The sequence below is a fragment of the Orycteropus afer genome, unplaced genomic scaffold, assembly GCF_000298275.1.
Source record: "Orycteropus afer afer isolate SDZICR_OR568_19922 unplaced genomic scaffold, OryAfe1.0 scaffold00035, whole genome shotgun sequence".
NCBI classification, from domain to species: domain Eukaryota; kingdom Metazoa; phylum Chordata; class Mammalia; order Tubulidentata; family Orycteropodidae; genus Orycteropus; species Orycteropus afer.
The window spans coordinates 13,042,193-13,047,995 of NW_006921622.1; positions in this window are offsets into that span (position 1 = coordinate 13,042,193).

A 5,803-nucleotide genomic window follows, 5' to 3' on the forward strand; every position below is an offset into this window, starting at 1 on the left:
AAAAAAAAAGAAAAAAAATAAAAGAAAATAAAATTTTTCTTAAGTTTAAAAAAAAAAAAAAAATCAATGGTGAAGCCAAATTTGAGCTTAGTGTGTATAAATGAGAAAATTTAGAAATGAATAATAGTGCTGGTTGAATAACATGATAATATAACCAATGTCACTGAATTGTACATGCAAAGAATATTGAAATGGCAAATTGTTACATACATCCCTACCACAATAAATAAAAAAGATGAAGAAAAAGCTTTAGGTTGCAAGTAATAGACATTCTAACTCAAATTTGCTTCAACAAGATAATGTGTTACATATATCCCAGTTCCTGAGGGACCAGCTTCAGGTCTAGAATCTTGGGTCTAGTACAGGTCTTGAATCTTTGTCTCTTTGTTCCTTCCTTGATTCTGCCTTGCCATGTGTATTGGCCTCGTTCTCGAGCTGGTAGCAAAATTAGCAAAGTAATTCTCAAGTCTTATAAGACAGTCTCTCAGCAGTCTTTGTTACATATATCATTGGCCAGCATTGGTTCACATATCCATTTTTAAACCAGTCATAGGCCTGGAGAGGGGAATTAGTTTGATAATTTGGGTTCAAATGGATCCTGGGGAATCTACCCTCCTAATCATTTTAAGCTGTCTGATTTTACTGGACCATGCCACTTCCTAGGGCTGCTGATGGTTTTGATCTCTTTTGTCTCTGCACTAAATTGCCCTAAATGTCTATGTTTTGGGATTGTGATGTCTAGCTCCTTGCATTTTCTCTAACTTTTCCCTTGCTGTCACTGTGAACAGCTACTTCCAGCTTCCATCAGTATACTTTGTTCCCAGCAGTATTCCTATTCCTCCTCAGATTATTTAATTATCTTCTTCTTTGCTGCTGTACTCTGGGGATGTGAAAAACATAACCTTATTAAAGCTTTATATAAAAATTTAAAAATAGACTAATAGTAATAGCATGTTGGTCTCTCCTAAGAATAAAACTTTAATGCATGGAATTTTTATCACCACTTTTTGCTGTTCAGATTCATTTTTGCACATTTACTCCTTAATTCCCAAGTTTCTGTAGTTGAGACTGGTTTGTAACTTCTAATTATGAGTGTTTTAAAGTTATATCAAAGAGTATATAATACTTTTACATTTTTCAAAGTTATTGTGAAATTAGCAGAATTAGAAATTTTAATGTTAAGATATTGTCCAAGCAATTTTTCACAATGCAGTAGCTTCATCTCATTGTATGCTATTGAGTTGATTTCAACTCATAACGACTCTATATGACAGAGGAAAACTGCCCTATAGGATTTCCAGGCCACAGTCTTTATGAAGGAGGCCTCGTGGTGCAGTGGTTAAGTGGCAGCTAACTGAAAGGTTTGCTGTTTGAACCCACCAGTCCCTCTGCAGGAGGAAGATGTGGCAGTCTGCTTCTGAAAAGGTTTACATTCTTGGAAACCCTGTGGGGACAGTTCTGCTCTGTCCTGGAGGATTGCTATGAGTCAAAATCTACTAGATGTCGGTGAATTTTTTTTTTTTAACTCTTTATGGAAGCAGATCCCTAGGTCTTTTCTCCTGCAGAGCTGCTGGTGGATTCACACTCCTGACCTTTTGGTTAGCAGCCAGCTCTTAACCATTGTGCCACCAGGGCTCCTTACGGTGGTGCTAGATTTATCAATACTGAGTTATAAGGTTGAAAGATGGCTAAGAAATTGATTCTGGAAGATTTTGATTATTGGGCTGGATAATTTAGCAGATCACCTCACACTTTTATCCCTAAGTACCCTGGAAGAAAATGAAGGCATAATCCCATAATTTGATGGCTAGCCTTAACTGGTTCCCCAAAAACCTCATCAACATTTTTTGAGCCCTTGTGTTTCATCTTAAAAATTCATGTTAATGTTGTATTCTTCTCTATAGTATGCATACAATTATTTTAACATGAATTGTATTTAAATTACTTACCATTGAGTACTGATGACCCTGCCTTCATACCAAACCACACCCAGAAGTACATGCATGACTTGGTTCTATGTGAATGTGAAGCCCTCGCAATAGCAGTCCTCCCAGCTCCTGGAAGCCATCAAGCTACCTCAGTTCCACACGGTGGGAACCTTCCTATCCCCAGTAATTCATATCCATCTAAGCCTTTCTCCCAAAATGCTTGCCTGCTGCTCTTGTGGATTCCCTTATCTCTCATGTCTACTGAGATTGTGGGCTATTTTCTCTTATGTCTTCAGCTATACCTCTTCTCCTTTCTGACATTTTTCTTCCCTTCTAAACCACATTTGAACTCTTGTTATTCTGCCTTTAGCACCCTGGTATAGTTGGCTTGGCCGATTCCATGGAGCAGAACCTGAAGACTGAAGGTTTTTTATAGAAGAGTAAGACTGATTCAACATCTTTCTGGAGACTTGATGAGAGAATGGTCTGTGAGAAGGGTTTAAGTGGGGAACTATGGAGATAGGAACATCAGTTCTGTTAGAAAGCACGTGGTTGTAGTTTTGGCAGGAAAACTGGTGTGGTTTGATGTTATTTTGTTAGATCATTTAGGGACTACGCAGAGACCACTGACTGAACTAAGTTTTGAATTATACTTTTATTGCTTTAGATCAAAGGGAGAAATGCTGGTTTGTGTGAAATTTTCAGGTATTTTCCTAAGGTTAACTTCATGATTGCAATCATGTAACAGATCTGTAAGAATAAGACATAATTAATATAGTACAGCAAACAAGCTAGATGCCCCCTCCTTTTTTTCCAAATACAGTGAAGTACAGCACACTGTAGTTAATGGAATAATTAATGTCCATCACTGATTACAGTGAATTCTTTAATTTAGAACAATAAATGTCATTCTGCTTATATACAGGGCTTGTTTATTCATTGAACTTTTGACTTACTAAAACTAGCATTTTACTGTAATATACACTTAGTTACATCTGCTGTAAATTGAGCATGATTGGTTTTTCCAAGAATAGTGATCCAACTCTAAACCAAAATTATAAGCAGATGTCTCCTAATAGATACGCAAACCAACTCCCCACCTTTGTGTCCTGCTGTTTAAATATGTCTGTACCTCAAAACTCAAGTTCATATTGATGTAATTTCTTTAGTTGAAATTATTCTTTATGGTTTATTTAATTTTCTTCCCTCAAAAAAAAAAAAAAAAAAAAGGAACCCTTCTGTGTGTAGAAAAAAGATTTTTTTTTCTTTCATGTTGTATGAATTCAAGGAAACGTTTCTTTCTCTATTAATTTCCAATTAAATTTGGTTCTTTATAGTTCTTTTGAGGCTTAAAATTTAATGCCCTCCCCACCTTGGTCCTTTCTTTTCTCTGGTAAAAACCTAGACAGTGATCTTAGGACTTTTGGGAGGGTAAAACTAATTTGCTTATAAAAGGCAAGCGTAACATTTGAGCATTCATTTTTCTTTTTTTTATTTGGTTTCTTATATGGTGAAAGAACTATAATTCACCTATGAAAATCTTGTGCTGTAGAAAATAATGAAGAATTGTTTGTAGTCCTATTAACCCAGGTAAACTACTATTGTAATTTCAGGATATTTAATTCCATTTCTTCTTCTTCTTTTTTAGTATAGTTTCTTTTAAAAAACAGTTGTCACTATGCTGTACATACAGTTTTGTATTCTTTTTATCTAATGATGTGGCTTTTTTGTTGTTATGTATTCAAAAGTATCTTCTTCTTTTTTTTTTTTTCCATTGTGATTTGGGTGATTGTTTACAGAGCAAGTTCATTCTCCATACAGCAGTCCTTAAATATTTTGTCTCATGACATTTATTGCAATCCCCATAATGAACAACTCTCTTCCCACTTCCTGTGTGTGGTTACCTTTTCCCTGTGTCCTTTTTTCCTGTGCATTCCCTCCCACTGAGCTATTTCCCTGTGCTGGTCTTCTGATCTCCCATGAGTGATTGTTCTAAGGAGTGTACCTACCTGGTGCAAATATTCACCTTATATGCCTGTCTGTTGTTTGGCTGGAAGCCATGGGAGTGAGTTCAGTTACAGTCCTGAAGGGTGACTAGGGGCCATAGTCTCAGGGGTTTTACCACTCTCTATCAGACCAATAAGCCTGGTCTTTTTTTGAGTTTTATTCTACATTTTTCTCCTACTCTATCCAGTATCTCCTATACTGATCCCTTTCTGAGGGGTTGAGAGTGGTAGCCAGGTATTATCTAGTCCTTCCAGTCTCACGGTCCTGTAGGCCTTGGACTAATTATTTCTAGGCGTCTTTGGTTTTCTTCGTTCTCCTTTGCTCCATATGAGGAGAGACCAATTGTTACATCTAAGATTGCCGCTTGTAAGCTTTGAAGATCCCAGTTGCTACTCACCAAAAGTAGGATGTAGAACAATGTTTTTGTGTGATATGTTATGCCATTTGAGTTTGATGTCCCCCACGAGCATGGTCCTGAGCCCATAGGCCCAACAACTCAGTCCCTTTGGGTGGGTGGCTGTGGCTAAGAAGTTATCATAAATTTCCCCACGTTAGCTCTATTATATATAGGGACTTTCTTATAGCACATACAAATGCGTAAGTAGAAATGTAGTCTGCCAAACTTGTATATGGTCATGGCTATGTTCCCTTTTGCCTAGACTTCTCTGATCATTCAGCCTGTCTACTTATGGATCCACCAATAGATTAATGTTTGTTAGTACTGATAATGTAGTATTGTCTATGTAAACGTATTGATCTTTGTTGTTTGTACCTCTTGTGTACCTCTCTGTGTCTTCTTTTTACTTAGTGTTACTGTGTTAGTCACTTGCTTTTGGTATATTGCCTTGCCCTTCACTCAAATCAATACTTCAAAAGTATCACCTTTAATGTATGTAAACCATTCCTTTAAGAAGATATATGATGTTTACTTAATTTTCATAATGTTATATAGTGACATTGCATTACACAATGATGAATAAACTATGAAAATAAGGATTATCAAAAGTAGAATTTCTATATTAAAATGTAAGAATATGTTTCGACTGTTAAACATTTTGATAATTGTCTTTTCAGTAGTATTCTAATGTATGATACTGCCACATTTAACTATCTAATACCTGACAGTGTTTTAAAAAGTATTCATTTAGTAGGTAAACAGTAGCTTATTGTTTTAATTGGCAACTCTTTGTAAGTAAGAATGAATCTTTTTCCATGTTTGTTTTCTAATTGTGTTTTGTCTTTTGTGAATAATTCATTGGCACTTGACAATTTATCTACTACATTTTTAATATTTGTTCTTGCATATTTATATATTACTGACTGCTCCTTATGCTAAGAAAGCATGCATATTTTTTCTTTCCAATGTTTTTATCATGTAACATTTGATACATATGAAATATTATTTGAAGTAGAATTTAAGTTATAAAATATAGATTTATATAATTATGGTATCAACTTAACAGAACCACCCAACTTAACTGGAACCCAGTTAAAGCTATACAAATCCTCACTTTTCATTTCTCTGTTACTTCTGTTCTGATGCCAGCTGCAAATGCAGCAATTCTTCCTAAGATCTAGGTTGGATCTCATAAATTAAAGGATACAGTCCTCTAGACTGCCCAAGAATGGCCCAAGACTTCATGTGCCAGGTGTAAGCTTGGGAGTCTTTAGGGTCTCCTCATCCTGATCTGCTGCTCCCACTACTCCCTTGTTGTTGTTGTTGTTATGTGCCGTCGAGTCAGACCTGACTCATAGCAACCCCTCCTTGGGTTGCCAAGGCAGTATCACTACGGAAGTAGATTGCCCAACCTTCCTTCCGAGGAGTGGCTGGTGGATTTGAACCACCAGCCTTCTGGTTAGCAGTCAAG